We start from the raw sequence: 18,604 nt of genomic DNA, 5'->3' as shown, positions 1-18,604 counted from the left end.
TGAAAACTAAATAAAATTAAAAATCTTTCTCAGTTGCACTAGCTACATTCCAAGAGCTATGTTGACATTTGTGTTTAGTTACAACTATACTAGATATCTCAAATAAAAACATGCCATCACTGTAGAAAGTTCAGTTGAATAAAAGCTGAGTTCAAAGAAATAGTCTTTAAACTTTAGCATGAATCAGTTCAGCTAGAGGACTTGATAAATTCCCAAATAATGTGCCCCATTCCTGATATTTCTGATTCAGTTGGTACAATATAGGGCTAAAGACCTAGCCTTTAAGTGATACTCATGGTGATGGTTCAATTACCATATACTGAGAACCATTGGTCTTAAGTAAATACTCTTTTTGTTGTTGTTGTTTCTGAGACTGTAAAGCTCTCACTATGTAGCTCTGGCTGTCTTGGAACTCACAATGTAGAGCAGATTGGCCTCAAACTCACAGAGATCTGCTTGCCTCTGTCTCCCAAGTACTGGGATTAAAGACGTGCACCAACATGCCCAGCTTGAAGCCTCTTGATCTGAAGTCTGTGGGCCTCTCAAACTTGAAGACCAAATAATACTTATCTCTGTGGGTTACAGGATATGAAACCCATGGTTTTAATCTAATTACTAAGCAATTCAACAGGTCAGGAAAACTCAGATACTGTTAACAAAATCTGACCAGTAGTGACTTAAATTATAAGGACATTGACCTGACCAGTAGTGACTTAAATTATAAGGACATTGACATTTGTTTCATACACTAAACAAGGTAACAAGTTTCAGGTTTTTGTTTGTTGATGTTTTGTGGCTCAAGCATGTTGCTAGGAAAATTAGGTACTTTTTGTCCTCCAGAAAAACCCTTATGTTTAGTTTTGAGAATCTTTTCTTTTCCTTCTCTCCTAGATCAGTCCCAGCTAAGGGGAACAGTATATGCATAATTGCTTTAGACCAGCTGTGTTTTGACTCCTGTAACTAGAAGGGTGTACCTTCCCTTGGAAGAAAAGAACAAATCTATAACCTTTTTAGGTTTTGGTTTTCACTTTTTGAGGCAGGGTCTCACGTGGCTCAGGCTAGCCTCTAGCTTGCTGTATAGCTGAGGCTTCCCTTGATACCCTGATCTTCCTGCTACCTCCAAAGTGATGCATTTGTAGACATATACGCCATGCCTGGCTTTATATCTATATTCTATTACAGGAAGGAAACTGGCTGATCCAAAAACAGGGGCATCCACCTGCGCCATTCATTAACTGGCTTACTTCATCATGCTAGGCAAGTTAGAGCCTAGACATACTATGCTAGTATGTATGACCTGACCAGTAGTGACTTAAATTATAAGGACATTGACATTTGTTTCATACACTAAACAAGGTAACAAGTTTCAGGTTTTTGTTTGTTGATGTTTTGTGGCTCAAGCATGTTGCTAGGATTATGAGCAGGTATTAATGGTCTCTGGAACACAGCAGACCATCTAAATTGTTTAGGCCTTTGCCTTTCTACCTTACAATGAATTCTGTAAAGCTGTTCTGCCAGGGTGAGGGAGTATGGGACTTAAGAACCTGATCTAGGTCTTTGGGAATCAGTATCAGGTAAGTCTTAAGGCTGATTCCTCTCTGTTGGAGCCCCCAGTTTCTAAAAAGGGTTCTTACTTGCTTCCTTTTGGTCAAGTCCTTGACAAAGTGCAAGTCCTTAATATTTTGATTCCGTGGTCATTTTCTACTTTGGTCCACTATTCCTTTCTCTCGCTGTTCCTCTGAGAACTAGAAATCTGGCCCTAAATTTTCAGACTAAGCATTTGGATTCTGGTTCTAGACTTCTAGATCCTTGTCTACTTGTCAGCATCCCTGTTCATTTCCTCCTACCAGTGTACTTTAGATCCCTTCTTTGCTAAGTATGGAGATAAATTTTTAAAAGATTGAATGGAAGAATCTTCCATATAGAAATGGTAAATGAAACACTGGGAGTTATTAATGTCATCAAAAAGTTAAACACATCTTCTTGAGTCTTTAGAACCACACTTAAGACCTGGCCATCTAGGTTTTATCTAGAGACTCTGTGGTACTGTAAGCCTAAGACTGGGAATCAGCAGAATCAAGACCAAAATCCAGACTTTGTTGTTTTGTTTTGAGACAGGGTCTCACTGTGGAGTTCTGGCTGGCCTGGAGCTTATTTTGTAGACCAGGCTGGCCTCAAACTCAGAGATCCATCTGCCTCTGCCTCCCGAGTGCTGGGACTAAAGGTGTACACTGAAAGGGGTGAGGCCTGTGTCCCCTTCTGGCCAGAGTAAGACAGTTGGACTTACAACTTGTGTTCTATGCAAAATATAGAAATATACAAAATAGCAATATACAAAATACAATATATAGAAATGTACAAAATAAAATATATAGAAATATACAAAATATAGATAGAAATATATAAAATACAATATATAGAAATATAAAAAATACAATATATAGATATATACAAAATACAATATATAGAAATATACAAAATATCATATATAGAAATATACAAAATACAAAATATGCAAAATACACAAAGGGGGAGAGAGTTCTGGGTGACAGAGAGAAGGGACAAAGGGAGATGTAGAAAGACATATACTGGCTAAATGATCTCTAAGAACCCTTCCAACACTGGCATTGAGCTCAAGGGTGACCGTGCAGAAACTGTAACAAGTGAAACAGAGTGTGGTACTCTCCTACTTTAGACCAAAACCTGACCTCTTGTTCTTGAGCTGGCAGTTGTCCAACCAACAGCTGGATGCGGTATCCAATTATTTGCTGCCTAAACCCTGCAGTCTCCTTCCTCTAACAACTGATCTCTGCAGCTCTCCTCCCCAGTCCTCCCAGGACAGAAGGAGACTTGAAGGGGTGTGTGTTTCAGTTCTCTGCCCCTGTGTGTCTGTCTCCCTCTCATATCCTTGTTCAAAACGTCTAGGGAATTTTTATTTTCCAGAGTTGCTTACCAGAAACGATTTGGCCAGTACACTCTGGGGAGGAGGCTTTAGTCAAAGGAGCACAAAAGCATATAACCCTCTGATGAATTCCTTGTGCATGGGAAAGGGAAGCAAAGGAGCTTTCGTAAAATTGTAGCCCAGGCTAAATCAGGAATGGGAATGAGGAACAACTCAAAATACCACAATTTCCTTCTAAAGGGCTTCATCTCTGGCTCTCAGTAACACTCAGATTATGACAGAATTCAGAGGATGCTTGTACATACTTTAATTTTTTTATTTGGTATTATAATTTATAATGAGACAGTGAAAAGCTGCCTATTTTTATAATACAGAATTCAGAAAGTGAAGCTTGACTGCTGAGGAATTAACAGGCAGCAGAGCAGCTTTCACAGAGGAAGTGCATGAAAGTTTGAAGGCTTAGGGAAATTATGTTTGTTTAGAAATGGAGGGCTTTTTTAAAAAATTGAAAAACATGTTTCACTGAAAACCAGTACTCATGGGTTATAAGGTTAAAGGAGACATGGGCAAGTGGAAAGGCAAGCCCAGAGCCCAGTCTCATCCTGGTCTCCAGTGTTGGTCTCCCTTAGAGCCCCCTTTTCCAGAATTCTCCTTTGGGGGTACAAGTGTCAGCAGCTCCATCCATATTCTCCTTGATTTTTGGCCTGATTTCAGTGGATGTAGACTACAGCTGGTCTGAAATCGGAAGACAGTAAATTTATTTAAGCTTTCAGCATGACCTATTTGCCTTTTTCCACTGTGATGAATGAAAATCCAGACAACAGAATGTTTCACAAGACAGAGCGCAAAGAGAATAAGAATGAGAAGTGTGTGATATGTTTTGGCCTTAAAAAAAGAAACACAGCTCAGACCTTTTTTTCAAATCTCTGTCATCTGTGATCCATCACCCTTTCAGCCAAGATATTTTGGCTTTTTGACTCTGGGAAACCAGTGGGTGGGTAATTTTGGAGAAGCTAAGAGCAAAATACCAGCAGATGCTAGAGCCAAACGAGAAAAGTCTCCTTTGCTCCACAGCAGAGGTGCACTCCCACTTGCAATTCTTCAAGATTCCTTTGAAAGACTACAGAAACCTCATAGCCGACTCCTATCTAGAGATGATCGTCATTCCTGTCCTAGGCCGACAGCAACGAGGACAATCTAATCAGTGGAGCAAATATTACCACTGTCTTTGAAGCTACCTGATCTAAATCCAGATCTATCACGAAATCCAAATCTGCCATTTTCCATCTGGGTAAAGTTTTAAGGGTCCTTAAGCCTTCTGAGCCTTTTTCTCCATCTATACTAAACATATAGTACTACTTTAGCAAATGTGCTAGACCTAAATGCCTGGCATAGTGCCAAATGCCTGATTGATACTCAAGAATCAGAGTGTTTCCCAGTACATTTCCCTGGCAGCAGCTTTTCTACTACCTTCACAACTTTGGATGCAGTTTATTTCTCTTAACATCATAAAGTAAGAAATGCATGTTATAAATTTTGAGGATAATTTGCTGGCTACAGTGTGACTTGCATTATGCCACCAAGGGATTGGAACTTTGGTGTTTTTAGGTAAGGTGAGTATTGTTGAATAATTAGTTAGTCTTATGCAGACTTGCATTTATACCTAAATTTTGGCTCCTTCCATAACTGTGTAGAGAGTATTTTGACTCCAACAATTAAAATGAGGAAATCAGTTCCTATCTTAAGTCATAAACCATATGGGCCAACAATATTTATATTCACATTTATAGAATAAGTATGTCTTAAGTTTTGTATTCATATACCTTGTGTTCACTTTTTTTCTTGGATTTTCTAATGGCCTTTTTGTTTTATGATTGAAGAAATAAGTGTGTGACTTTAACCTATTATTAAGATCATTTAGTGTCTTAAGCATACCATTTGTATGTCAAAATGACTCTCCTCTTGATACATTTGTTAAATCCTCATAGTTTCTCCTCATTTCAAGACCTACAACCATTTATTTGAGGTTTTAAGTTATATTACATTAGTTGCAAACCGTGCCATCCTCTCTATCTTTCTTATTTCCATTGTGTTGTGTTTGTGTGTGTGTGTGTGTGTCTATGTCTTTGTGTGTGTGTGTGTACATGCATGTGTGTGCATCACAGCATGTATGTGGAGATCAGAAGACAACTTTCTGGAGTCCATTCTCTCTTTCCACCATGTGGGTCAGTCACCACTCAGGTCATTAGGCTTCATGTCAAGTGCCTTTTATACACCAAAATATCTTGCTGGCCCTTATCCTTTCTTCAGTTTTTGAATGTTCTATTGGCATCCTTGGTAATTTTTTTAGACAGAGTACTTGGGAGGTAAACTCTCTTAACCCATCTCAAACATTTTACTGTGCCTCTCTTAGGCCGTTCTTTCTTGGAGTCACCTTGATTTCTGCCCCTCTTCCTGTCTTGCTTTCCTTATCCTCTAATTTCTCTGTCCAATGTTGTTATCTCTAGCCATTTGTATCTCTTGAGTATTTGGAATCTGGCTCATCTGAACTGATATTTGCTGTACGTATAACATACATAATGTATTTAGAAGATTTAGAACCATAAGCAGAAAACAAAATATCTCATTTTTTGTATTGATTATGTGTTGAAATGGTAATATTTTGGATTTATTGTGCTAAAAAAAAATCAAAGTTAACCTGTTTCTGTTTTACTTTTTAAATGTGGCTACTAGAAAACTTTGAAATCACATGCGTTCTCTGTGTTATGTTTCTCTTTAGCTATGCTGCTGTGTTCCTCAGCCAGATACATTTCCAGGCCCCAGACACAGGCAGCCTTTCCTCATTTTCCTCAACCTTGTTTCCTTTACTTCCATACATGGATGTTGTAGTAATCTATAGTTTTTGTCCCTTTTAATATAGCACCGTATATTTCAGTCTTCATAAAATGTTAAGAATTTCTAGTCTTTTCTTCTCTTGTTCTTCTGTCTACCCTAAACACAATAATTGCTTTATTTCTTCTTTTAGTATTTTGCCTTTTCTTCGAGATTTTAGAGGTAATTATATTTTTAATCTGTGAACTGGGAAATTGGTGATTTTACTATTTTTTCACTATTTTACACAGTAGTTTGGTGGTCATCTTCACATATATAAGTCTGTCTATATCTCTAAATATTTCCCTAACATGTATTTCTAGAAGTAGAAATTTACTAAATTGGATTAACTTTTTAAATTTCTTTCATGTGTGTGCATGTGTGTGCACATGAGTGTACAGAGGCCAGAGGACAACTTTGAGGAGCTGGTTCTCACTGTGATGTGGTTTCTGAGAATTGAACTTGGCTCATCAGGCTTGGCCAGCAAGAACTAACTAATCTTAGATTGATTCCTTAAGGCTCTTGATATAAATATTGACAGGCTGCTCCTCTATACCCCTCGCCCCAGAGACTGGTCTGTTTTCAGTGGGCTGTTCAATAAAAGATAGGAACAGTTACCCAGGAAGAACACACTTCACAGCTGAACCCGTTAATGGACAACATTAATGGACTTGTGTTTGGAAAGAAATTCTTTTCTGAATCACTGAGCAGGGCTGAGCTTTCATTTTCTTATTTTTAAAATTAGGAAAATGATGCCCTGAATAACTTCACTAAGGTAGCATTGTCAATAGTTCACATCAGTGAGGGTTTGAGAGCACTTTAATTGAATAGAGTATGTGCGCTACTTTAAAAACTATGAAAAATATCTCAATGACAGAGACCCTAGCCTTGAACTGTTTTTTTTTTCTAAATGGAATAGAATAGGAGATGAGAAGCTGCTATACCATCTTTTTGTGATATGTGCTAAAAGATATAAACAAAGTATTGGAAAGATTAAATGAGGGAGAGTTTGCATTCTCCTTACAAAATCAAGGACGGTGTATCAACTGAGGGGGTGGCATTTAAGGCAGGTCTTGAAGCATGAGTATAATGCTCACACAGTTAGGGAGTTGCCTGGGGAGGGTGAGGTATGAAGATGAGCCTAAGCAGCCCCCAAGATGGTGTCAGTGCCCTTCAACTGAGAGCATTCCCTAGAGTAATAAGCAAAGACAAGGAAACTTGTAATTAGTCTTCTTGAGGAGAGTTATTTGGATGTGCCAGATGAGGGTAGTAATCTCTCTATTTTTGCAATACTTCAATAGAGAAGGTAGAAAGAAATCATTTCCTCCATTTTTAAGTCTAGCCAGAATTTGTTAGGCAAATTCTTTAGGCAAATTCTCTAGGAACAAGAAGAAGTTACACCTGGCCCTTTTCTCCCTTCACCAAGGTTGGGAGTGGGAATGGTGGAGGAAGTGTTGTGTTTCTAAGCCATTTTAGGGAGTCTAGGGCTATTTGACATTGTGCTGATCCAGTCAGATGACAACTTGAACCAGCAGTTTTGAGCAGTGCTTAGAGTTAGAAGATCCATGAAGAGAAGGATAATAAGTAGGTTGGTAAAGAAAAAATTGAGAAAGGTAGATCTTTGGTGTCATCATATAAAGCCTAAGAGTTTTATGAAATCAATCTAAGGAGTCTGTTTTCCATCTATCCTTCTGTCTCTTTACTTTTTGGAAATTCCTTGTCCTCTCACAATAGTTGTTTGTTAGTGTTCACCTTTCCTTCCTCAGTGCCCAAGATTTTTTCCTTCTTAGCAGCATTCAGAAATTCTCTCCCTCATTGCCTATAAAATGAAGTTAGATTCCCAGGTCTGGTATCTAAGATGGCCTCAGTCTAACTGGAGGCTCCAATGTGCATTTATCATCTTACTTTGCATTCGTATGCCATTACTTCTCATCTACTTCTAACATAAGCATCCACTTCATTTATTTATGTAACAAATACTTATTGAATGCCTATTATGTGTCCTTTTTTTCCCAGTAAACTCTTACTGTTATATTCTAGGTCTTAATTTAGAAACTGTGTAGAAAGAGAAGAAAGGCCATAGAGTTAATAAATGGAGAATGACTGTGAGATTCAGTTGCAGAATCAGCATAGCATTAAATACAGGTAAGGCAAGAAGTATTCAAGTAGTCTTGTGGAATAACCTTGGGATATGTTAAGATGGGTGACCAGGACACACTGGGATCTAAGTGTTGTGACTCCATTCATATAAGCTGGCAGATAGATGTGATAAAAGAAACAACTGTAGTGATCCTCAACTAGGGTCATCAGCTCCAGGACTGATGATTGTTTCTTAAAAGATATAATTTTGCCAGGTGGTGGTGGCGCACACCTTTAATCCCAGCGCTCGGGAAGCAGAGGCAGGCGGATCTCTGTGAGTTCGAGGCCAGCCTGGGCTATCAAGTGAGTCCCAGGAAAGGCGCAAAGCTACACAGAGAAACCCTGTCTCGAAAAACCAAAAAAAAAAAAAAAAAAAGATATAATTTTATTCTAACTTTGATTCATGTGGGGAAAATGGCCACCACTTTCATTGGTTATTCCTCATGTCACTTTTGGGATCTGTCTCACAGAGCTCTTTTCTTTAAATGGTGACTCCACAAAACAGATACTTAAGATGTCCCACATCAGTTTCCATAGATAGGCTTGGTTCTTAATTCTTAAACAAGCTTTGTCTTTTTCTGCTTCCATCACTAAAGTGATAGGAAGAGAGATAATTTGAATTTATATTTGAACTTAAAACCTAGCTTCACCTCTCATTCATTATGTGAACTGGGGTAAATTTTATACACTGGTTAAAGGCCTTGGGAAAATAATAACAATACCTATCTTTTCTAGAGTCGTTTATGTTAAGGTATAGATGTGAATTTATGTAGAAGTACTTAGAGTGGTATCTGTCACATGGCAAATACCCTTTTCCCCTTCCTGGAAACTTTCATGTACTCTTTCCCCAGTGTCTACTTATTAAAATCCTATTTGACCTTTATTTAGCTATTACATCACCCCTCAATAAAGCATTTCCAGTGTTTCCAGATGTGAAAGATACAGTATTTCCTTCATATGTACATTTTGTGGGATTATTTGAGACCTTTGAAGAAAGAATTCTAAGTAGTAAGGGAAATGGCACAGAAAGTATAGAAACCTGAACAAACTAGCCCTATATTTGGAAGCGGGAAACTAAATACTAGCAACAGACATGGAACAAATAGTATAAATAAAGGTGCTGTGTCACTCAGTGCAGGGTGATTGATTTTTCAGCTTGGTCACTCAGTTCATCTCAGTAGGCCAGAGACAAAGGTTGTCTCCAGTTTTTAGTATTAGCTATAGAAATGGGGCATTCACTGCTTATTCTGAGTGGTGGGGGTCTAGGAGACTAGGGACTAGCCACCAGTCTCCTAGACAGCGTGAGTTATTAGGATCAGTGCTATGTTTGATTAGACTGGGACAGTCATTCTACAGATGTTTCCAGCAAGACCTAGTTTGGTCAGCAATATAGAAAACACCAAGAATAACATCAGTGTGCTGAGCTTCGAAGGGAACAGCCAAAGATGGTCAGCATAACTGCTTGCTCTTTTATTTACCATTTCACACCTGGTATATCCAGGAAGCTACATTTTAAAAAATTCCTCTTTTTAAAAAATGTACGTATTCATTGTAAAGCCAGAAGGATTTGTTCATTGTAGCTGCTTGTTCATGTTTGTAGAAGTTTGTGTAGCTGGAGGGGCTTTAGAGTTGAGTGAGGTTGTCAAAGGGATACAAAAGGCTTTTGCTTTCTGAATGAACTGAGTTCATTTAGAAGACAATTTTTTCTTGATCTTTGAGGGGTGATTTCAGGTAATTAGCTAATTGGCTGAGGGAGATGACCTATCAGTATTGCATAAGGGCTGTCTGCTCTTAGGGATCCACATAAAGAATCAATGCCAAGTTTTCCATGACAGCCAGAAGCAGCCCTACTGAGCCTCCCATGTAATGGTCAGTCATAATCACAGAATTCATTTCCCTGGAGAGTGAGGCCTGAACACCCCACCAGCTGCCACCAGCTGACCACTGCCACCATCAGATCAGCATTGTTCCTGCTGTGAAATATTTCCAAACAACCTTCCAATTTGCTCTGTTGTAAGGGGTAAATGACCCTCCAGAAACAGTCTGCTGTTTGTCTTAAGTTATTATCAGATGCTTAGTCTTTTGATGTGGCTCTTGTCTACTTAATAGACAGTAAGCAGAACTTGGACTCATTTGTAACCATCTTGAATCTCCAAATGGATACAAAAGAAAACTTCCCATAGGCAAATATTAAAAATTCAAATGTGGAGAAAACTGTGACAAAAAGAAGGTCATAAATCAAGAAAAGAATCAGGAGATAACTATAAATAATAAGTTGAGTCCTTTTGCCCCAGTCTGAGAACCAGTGAAACTAGATTTCGTGCTATTGTTGTTGATGATGTTATTATAATGTACCCAGGATGATGTAAAGGTCATAAGATGACTAGTCTGTCTAATCAAAACAACCACTGGTCATTAAGAGACAGCTTTGGTAGATAGTATATACACACTAACTACTTGTTAATGCAGTAGTTAAGTCAGGGCTTTGGATCTGTCAGACATAGGCTGGAAATCTGTTTCTGCCACCTCCTTACTTTATAACCCTGAGTAAACACATGATAAGCATTTATTTCAAGAATATTTTCAGTTTATGTAACAGAAAGGCTGATTAACAGTGGTTTAAACAAATAGCTCATTCTTTTCACATTATAAAAATTCTGTAACAAGCTGTTGCTATCTTAGGTTTACCAGCATTAGTCAAGGATGCTTAATCCATCCTCCTAAACCAGTATATTAGTTTTCAGCCTTATGGTATAAAGAAATCCAAACATTTCCCATAGGAGATTTGTGCTAGTAACTTATTAACCAGAACTATGACACGTTAAGAGAGAATGGGAAAGTAAATATTCTCTCTTTCTAGACTCTATGATGAAAGCAAAGTAGAAGATTGTGTATTGTTATGGTATCCAGCCAACGGTTCGGAATCTGCTGCAACATTCAATTAATGTTAAACGCTTTTATGATGGTGAGGAAGACAACCCCCGCTCATTGTACTCTTTAGAAAATTGAAGTGATACCATGTTTAACATTTTGTACTTTATGAAGTACTTTGATTTACCCATGTAAGTAGTTTTTTGGTAGTTATTGTTGTTATTGTATGTTTAAAAGTTCCTTGATGATGGCAGTAAAGAAGAAAGGTCACCCACGAAGAGGAGCAAAGCCCAGCCTTCATGTTGACTGGCCTGGCCCTAGGTCTGTTGCTTACACAGCTTTCTTAGACCACCCAGAACCACAGCAATTTCTCATTCCACTAAACTTCTGACATATATTGTTTATTTCCTGATTTACATTTTTAAAATACACATGCTTTCCTAGGTAGGTTTGAAGAACCTTAATTGCCTGCTTTCTTTATAGCGCTGGGAGATCTCTGAATTAGAGGCCAGCTTTGTCTACATAGTGAGTTCCAGGACAACTGGGCTACACCGAGAAACTCTGTCTTAAAAAATTAAAATGAATAAATAAGTAATAAAAATAGAAGAGTAGTTGCTAATATTATGGTTCAATGTATATCAGTCTCAAGTCATTAATCCAATTAATTTATTTTTATTATCTGTTTGTTTGTACACTAAGACTGCCATTATACATTTGGCTACTTAATTTTCCTATACTTTTTATTCTTATTGATTTTTCACTGTTTAATGATGATTGCTGTTTAAATTTAGCAAATGAAATGCCAATTGTGGTATTTATATTTCCAAGATTTAAAATAAATAATACATAGACATTGTGCTGGCTAGTTTTATGTCACCTGGGTACAAATTAGAGTCATTTTGGAAGAGAGAACCTCAATTGAGAAAATACCCCCACGAAAATGATCTGTGGTGCATCTTCTTGATTGATGATTAGTGTGAAAGAGCCTTGCTCACTATGGGTAGTACTGTCCTTGGGCTGGTAGTCCTGGGCACTATAAGGAAAGCAGGCTGAACAAACCATGGTGATCAAGACAGTAAGCAGCACTTCTCCAGGGCCTCTGCATCAGTTCCTGCCTCCAGGTTCCTGCCTTAAGTTCCTGCCATGACTTCTGTGGATGATGAACTGCAAGCTCTAAGCTGAAACAAACCCTTTCTTCCCTGAGATGCTTTTGGTCATGGTGTTTCATCACAGCAGTAGAAACCCTAATTAAGACAGATATTCACCAGGCAGTGGTGGCGCATGCCTTTAATCCCAGCACTCAGAGCCAGGTGGATCTCTGTGAGTTCAAGGTCAGCCTGGTCTACAGATTGAGATCCAAGACAGGCACCAAAAAACCACATAGAGAAACTTTGTCTCGAAAATACAAAAAGAAAAAAAAAAAAGCTGTTCATAGACAAATGCAAAATTCTATTATTTATTTGTATTGTAAAACAGTTTATCAGGACTTTGGGTACCAGTGAATCAACTTTCCACTCTGACAAATTAAGATGAGGATATTAACTTTACTCATGATTGCTCAGCAGGTTCTAAAGTGCAGTGTGGAGTTTAAGACCAGAATTGCACTGTACAAGGAGGACAATCTAAACCACTAAGAGTGTGAAGAGTAAAGCAAGAGGAAGCAAGGATGAAATCTCGGGAACTGTAGACCTTAAAAGGACCCTGTGAAGACTGACCGCAAAGATGCAGAAAATTGTTATGTCACACAATTAACCGGATTTAGAAGAAGCCTTTAGGAAAGAAGGAGTGCTCAGCTGCCTCAAATGCTGCCAAGAAGTGAGCAAAGAGCAGCAACAACAGTGTCCATGGGGTTCTACAGTGAGAGAAAGATCACCCACTGTGAAAAACTCTGTGTTCTCCCTGCTCAGTCTCCCTAGACTAATCACACAGGACCACCTACATTTTGTTTACTAGCATGCCTTCACATCTGGCTCCTACTGGGTATAAAAAATATAACACTGAAAGATCTTTGCTTTCAAATTATTCATGTTAATCTTGGAAGAAGGACTTGCTGTATGTATCTGTGTGTTTGCAGATTTGCAGGATGGTTAGTAGAAAAATTCCCTTTGTACCTGGGAACCAGAACTTCCGGTGTACAGACTACAAATACAAGATCAGTAATGTGCCTTTGGGCTGGGTTATTGTGTAGGTGAGTGCTGAGGGCTCCACAGTTCCTGGCTGACTCTGAAATGAAGTCCAGCATTACCTGCCCCTCCCCATCTGCCTTTTTAAATTGTGTATTGTAGGGAAAATACAGTAAACGTTTAGCAAAAAATTTGAATTTTGTAGGTATAAGAGGAGGGGAAAGCCGGGTGGTGGTGTGTACACTTTAATTCCAGCACTCGGGAGACAGAGCCAGGCAGATCTCTATGAGTTCAAGGCCAGCCTGGTCTACAGAGCGAGATCCAGGACAGGCACCAAAACTACACAGGGAAGCCCTGTCTCGAGAAACCCTGTCTGGGGGGGGGGGGGGGAGAGGGGAAGAGGAAGGGAAAGCTCTGAAAACCAACTCTATCTTTAAATTTCTGCTCTGACCCTAGAGCATGAAAGAACTCCAGGTCAAGCATGTGCCTCTAATCACCCACACAAAGGTTCTTTCTCAAAATTTACAAATAATCACTTCTTAGCAGATCCCTTTTCTCCTCCTGATGTCACAGCTTAGTTTCCCTGTTGACACGGACCTCCAAGAGCTGACCCTGCTCTTCATTGTCCCATCTCTGTGGGTTTTCCATTGACTCAAGTCTGAGCTGCTTCATAGGTGAAGCTCACCAGTTCAGAGCCCACATTCATGAACGTAGGCACCGCTGGTCCTGCTGCTTCATGTTTCTCATCATGTGAGTTGAACTGTGTGTGAGGACTGAGACTCCTCTCTGGGCTGTAGTGACTCCCGTAAATAGCCTAATCCACATGGAGAGTTGATAAAGCCTCAGGTGAAGTTTAGATCACACTGGGCCCAGTCTGCTTCCTGTAGGTGAGTAAGCCATGTTAAGTTGACCTCATGAGACGAGAGTGCGGGGAGGCCTGCTAACTTCCTGAGCCACTTCTTGAAATGTCAGGCCCTTGCCGCTTGTTTCCAATGGCCTGTGTATTTTTAGTACTGCTTTTCATGTTAGCTTCCTGTTAACTGCTTGCAGGAAATCTTTTCTTGGACATAATCTACCCATTTCCTGAAGTTTTCCTCTCCACATTGTGTCAGTTTGGGGATGAATCAAGTCAGCAGTTTTGGAGAAGGCTTGTTCTCTTCTCTGCCACAGCCTCCCTTCTTTGTGAAATACCAGAAAAGCTGCCTTTCTAGAGGGGGAGGGAGAGGCAGGCCCTCAGTGTGTGTCAGCCTCTGAGGCTCCCTGACACAAATGTGCTTTTGTGTGTGGAGGGGCATGTGTATGTGTTTTCCCCTTCCCAATGGACACTTTCATTTATTAGGTCCGGATGGTGTCCTAGGAGCTATAAACAATGGTGTGGAGATACAGAGCTGTCTCAGTGAGGAGGCTATGGTGGCAGCCATGAGATTTCCCTCTTTGCCACTGCCCCCATCTCTTAGTCCATTGTGAGTCGGGTCTGCTTTAAAGTACCCTAGGACCCTATAGTTTCTTCAGAACTGCACAGACACTCCCTCCTTACCTCGGAGGACTTTACACATAGAAGAGAGGATTTCTGTGACTGGTGTAACCGCTCCTTATGTTGGCAGGATGTCTAAATATGCTTTGATGCAAAGGAGCCTTTATACAGTACTGGTAAGAATACAAACTAGTCTAGCCATTGTAGAAATGAGAATGGAGATTCAAAATGAAGAAGAAGAAGAAGAAGAGGGGGAGGAGGAGGAGAAGGAGGAGGAGGAGGAGGAGGAAGATAGATCTACCACAGGATCCAGCTATTCCACTGTGGGATATTTACCCAAAGTCAACATATCACAAAGATACTTAACCCATTGTTTATTGCAACATTATTCACAATAGCTAAATTATGGAGCCAGCTTTGGCATCCAGTAACAGAGCTATGGGTAGTTAAAATGTGGTGTGTGTGTGTGTGTGTGTGTGTGTGTGTGTGTGTGTGTGTGTATACGTATATATATATATATGTGTGTGTATATATATATATATATATATATATATATATATATATATAAACTTTTTCAGCCATAGAGAAGAATGAATTCATGAATTCATGTCATTTTCAGGAAAATGGATGCAGCTGAAGATAATCATATTAAGAGAATTAAATCCATCTTAGACAAATATATATGTTTTCTCTAATGTGGCTTCTAGATTTTTCTGTAGATACATAAAATTATGTATATTAATAGACATGAAAGTAACATATTAAGGTGAACAAAGAGGACTAGTGGGAAGAGGGGGTGAAAAAAGGGAAGACAGAGGTCTGAGGGTAAGTACGATTAACACAGTATATACATGTACAAAAGCTTATTGATAAAAGTATGCACTGTCTCTTGAACTGAAATTCTGACTTTATCATCCCTTAAGAATGAACGATTTAGGTGAGAAATAAGTGTTTGAGTACTACTATTTAACAACCGTGAGACCTCAGATATCAGGCAAGGTATGGGCCTAACTATAGTTCTTACTTTATAAGATGTTCCAAAATTTAAAAAGAAAATACATGCAAAGTGCCTGCCATATGGAAAGCGCCCACATGTTACCCAGAAAGGGAGGGAAGGAAAAGGAGTGTGAAATGAGATGGCATAAATGAATGTGTTGTGCGGAAAATGGAAAGCACACTTGCCAGTGACTGTTCGGTTTAAGACGTAAAGACAAGCCCTGTTCTTCTCTTCAAAGCTACCCTTTCAGCTGCTTTCTCATTCTGACCACTCCTCCCTTTGCGAACATGGCTACCTATCCTATCTCAAAGCAAAGTCAGACCTTATCCCAGCACTTAGTACAAAGTAGGAGGATTCAGCACTTACTTGGTACATACTAGGGATTGGGAGTAAAAAGTCCCAAAATGTAACCCTTTGTGTACCCTTCTTTTTCCATCACCCAAACTTACTTCTTCATTTTTATATTCCAGGATAAGTGCAGGAAATGGAATTCACTGCAGATACTTTAAATAGGCAAGGGTTTAACACTAGAAATTCAATGCTTACTGAATGGTCAAAGAGCTAAACCTGTGTTCTCTAGTCTAAAATCCCATGAAGGACTTCTCAGAATACCACTGGAATGATCAGGTCAACATCCTGCCAATTTCAAAGCTGTGTTCTTGGGACTGGAAGCTACCAGTGATGGTGCCCCATGGCATTGAGGACATGGATCACAAATCCAAAGCCGGGCTGAGTTATACTAGGATACTGACTCAAAATCCAAAGGGAGTGGGGGTGGCAAGGAGAGGGGGAGGGATGAGCTGGGGAGCTGGCTCTGTCAGTAAAGTTTGTACAAGGATCTGAGTTTAATCCCTAGCACCCAAGTAAAACTGGGCACAGCAGTACATGCTTGTAATTCCAGCTTTTGGGAGGCAGAGAAGGAGGATTCCTGGGGCTTGCTGGGCAACCACTCTAGCAAAATCAACAAGCTCCAGGTTCAGTGGTAAACCTGTCTTTAAAAACAGGGAGTGGGGACTGGGGAGCTGTTGAAGAAGACACCTAACATTGACCTCTGGCCTTTATGCTCACACACATGCACACACACAAACATACACAAAACCACATCATAGGCTAGAAATAATTTGAAGTTGGTTATTCCTACAAGAAAGCCCTTCAAAATGCTTTCATGACTAGTGTGTGAATTATTTGCTCTTCTATTAGCACATCTTTGATATACTTGCTTATTTCTCTTATTGACATGATCTCTAAAATATTGTTTCCTTCTTTAAGGAAATCCAAAATATTAAAATAAGTCCTCTTAAACTAGCAGTGGTGGCTCATTTCTATAATCCCCGTTCTTGAGCGCAAGAGGCAGGAAGATAAGAAGTTCAAGATCATCCTGAACTACATGCCAAGTTTGTCAGTGTGAACTTACTTTAGCTTCTTGTTTGAATGATATTTACTTCTGGTATCAAGTTGTGATACAACTTTAAATGAGACATTTATGTGACAATGAGGCTTTAACGCTCTATCTTCCATGAAAAGTAACAAAGATGTTCTTTGGATACTGATATTGAATAACCCCCAAGACATTATTTAAATGGAAAAAATCAAGATGCATGTGATATACAATGGGAAACATGATCTATATTTACTGTTATACCCATCAGATATCTCAAAATGAAACACAGGAAACTGATGGCAATGATTATCTCTACAAAACAGAACAGAATGCTAGGGTTAAGGTGAAGGAAACTTGTTAATGTTTGCCATTCTATATACATCTCTTTTTTTCTTTTTGGTGGGTTTTTTTTTTTTTTTTTGAGACAAGGTCTCACTATATAACCTATGATAGCCTTGAATCCAAAATTCTCTTGTCCCATCTTCCTTAGTTCTGGGATTACAGATCTCCCACATCCTGTTCCTTATTTCTATTGATTCATTTTTAAAAAGATTTTTTTTTATTTTTTTAAGTGTGTGTGTGTGTGTGTGTGTGTGTGTGTGTGTGTGCGTGCGCGTGCGTGCGTGCATGCTCACACTAAGTATTGGCTCCTCTAGAGTGGAAATTACAGGCAGCTGTGAGCTGCCCGACATGGGTGCTAGAACCTGAACTCAGGTTCTTTGCAAGGACAGTGTGCACTTTTAACTGCTAGGCCATCTCTCCGCTACCACCCTCCACTGTTGATTTTTAAACATTTTTCCTCATAAAACAATGTTTGGGAGTGGGATGTGGCTCAGTTAATGGTACTTTGCCTCGTCTACAAGTTTAGATCCCCAGTGCCACATAAATTAGATATCGTGGCATATACCTGTACTCTCAGCACTCCAGAAGTAAAGGCAGGAAGATCAGAAATTCAGAGTTATCCTCTGCTGTATGAGACTGTCTTTCTAAAAACCTGTATTTAAGCTAGATATGGTAGCCCACTCCAGTAGTCTCTGTTATTCAGGAGGCTGAGGCAGAAAGTGCTACTTTCCAGCAGTTTGAGGCCAACTTGGACCACATAGTGAGACCTTTATATAAAAATAGCTTTTCTTCTTCCAGGGGAACCTGGTTCAATTCCCAGCACACACAGTGGGTAGCTGACAGCCATCTGTAGCTCTAAGTCCAGCACCCTCTTCTGGCTTTCTGCAGGCATACCTGCACATACTAACATGTGCCCCCCCCCCCACACATGTGTTTAAATAAAAATAACAAATTTTAAAAAGAAAAAGAAATCAGGATGGCAAGCTGGGTAAAGGGGTGAATACACTTGCCACCAAACTTGACAACCTGAGTTTGATTCATGGGAGTCACATGGAGTAGGAGAAAATTAACTCCTATAAATGGTCTTTTGACCTCCATCCAGTGACATGTGTGCACATCTCACACACCTGACTTTTTTTAATTTAATAAAAAATTTTAAAGAAAGAAATGTTTTTAAGTGAACAAAATATGATTTGGAGGTGGTACATTTCTAATAAATGTTCTCAAATTTTCATTGTGTTTGAGTTGTTGTTCATGGTTTTGTTAACATCATGTTTTCTGATGAAATCACCCTTCCAGTATAATCTCTGTATCTTGTGATTTAATCATGTACAATGCAATAGTTGCTAAGTTGTGTAAGATTCTTAGAAACTCCACACTTTAGGTTGCTAGTTGTTTCTGTAGTCAGGAGAAAGACATGTCAGAGAGTAGACAGGAACACTGTGGGCTGAGAGCCAAAAGCACATCCCATTTGCTCTGCACTGTATTTACATTCCCTTTGCAG

General features: G+C 39.3%; 1 protein-coding gene and 1 long non-coding RNA gene across 5 annotated transcripts in view; both read left to right on the top strand.

Annotated features, from left to right (window-relative positions):
- Positions 1-18,604, top strand: part of Gab2 (GRB2 associated binding protein 2) — a 155,609-nt gene that overhangs the window by 50,685 nt on the left and 86,320 nt on the right. The window lies entirely within an intron of this gene.
- On the top strand, positions 10,744-12,790 carry LOC131917406 (uncharacterized). Its single transcript, XR_009380668.1, has 2 exons — positions 10,744-10,974; positions 12,349-12,790. It is a non-coding gene; the product is annotated as an uncharacterized LOC131917406 (long non-coding RNA).

The sequence above is a fragment of the Peromyscus eremicus genome, chromosome 1 (assembly GCF_949786415.1).
Source record: "Peromyscus eremicus chromosome 1, PerEre_H2_v1, whole genome shotgun sequence".
NCBI classification, from domain to species: domain Eukaryota; kingdom Metazoa; phylum Chordata; class Mammalia; order Rodentia; family Cricetidae; genus Peromyscus; species Peromyscus eremicus.
This window is presented reverse-complemented; position numbering and strand designations above follow the sequence as displayed.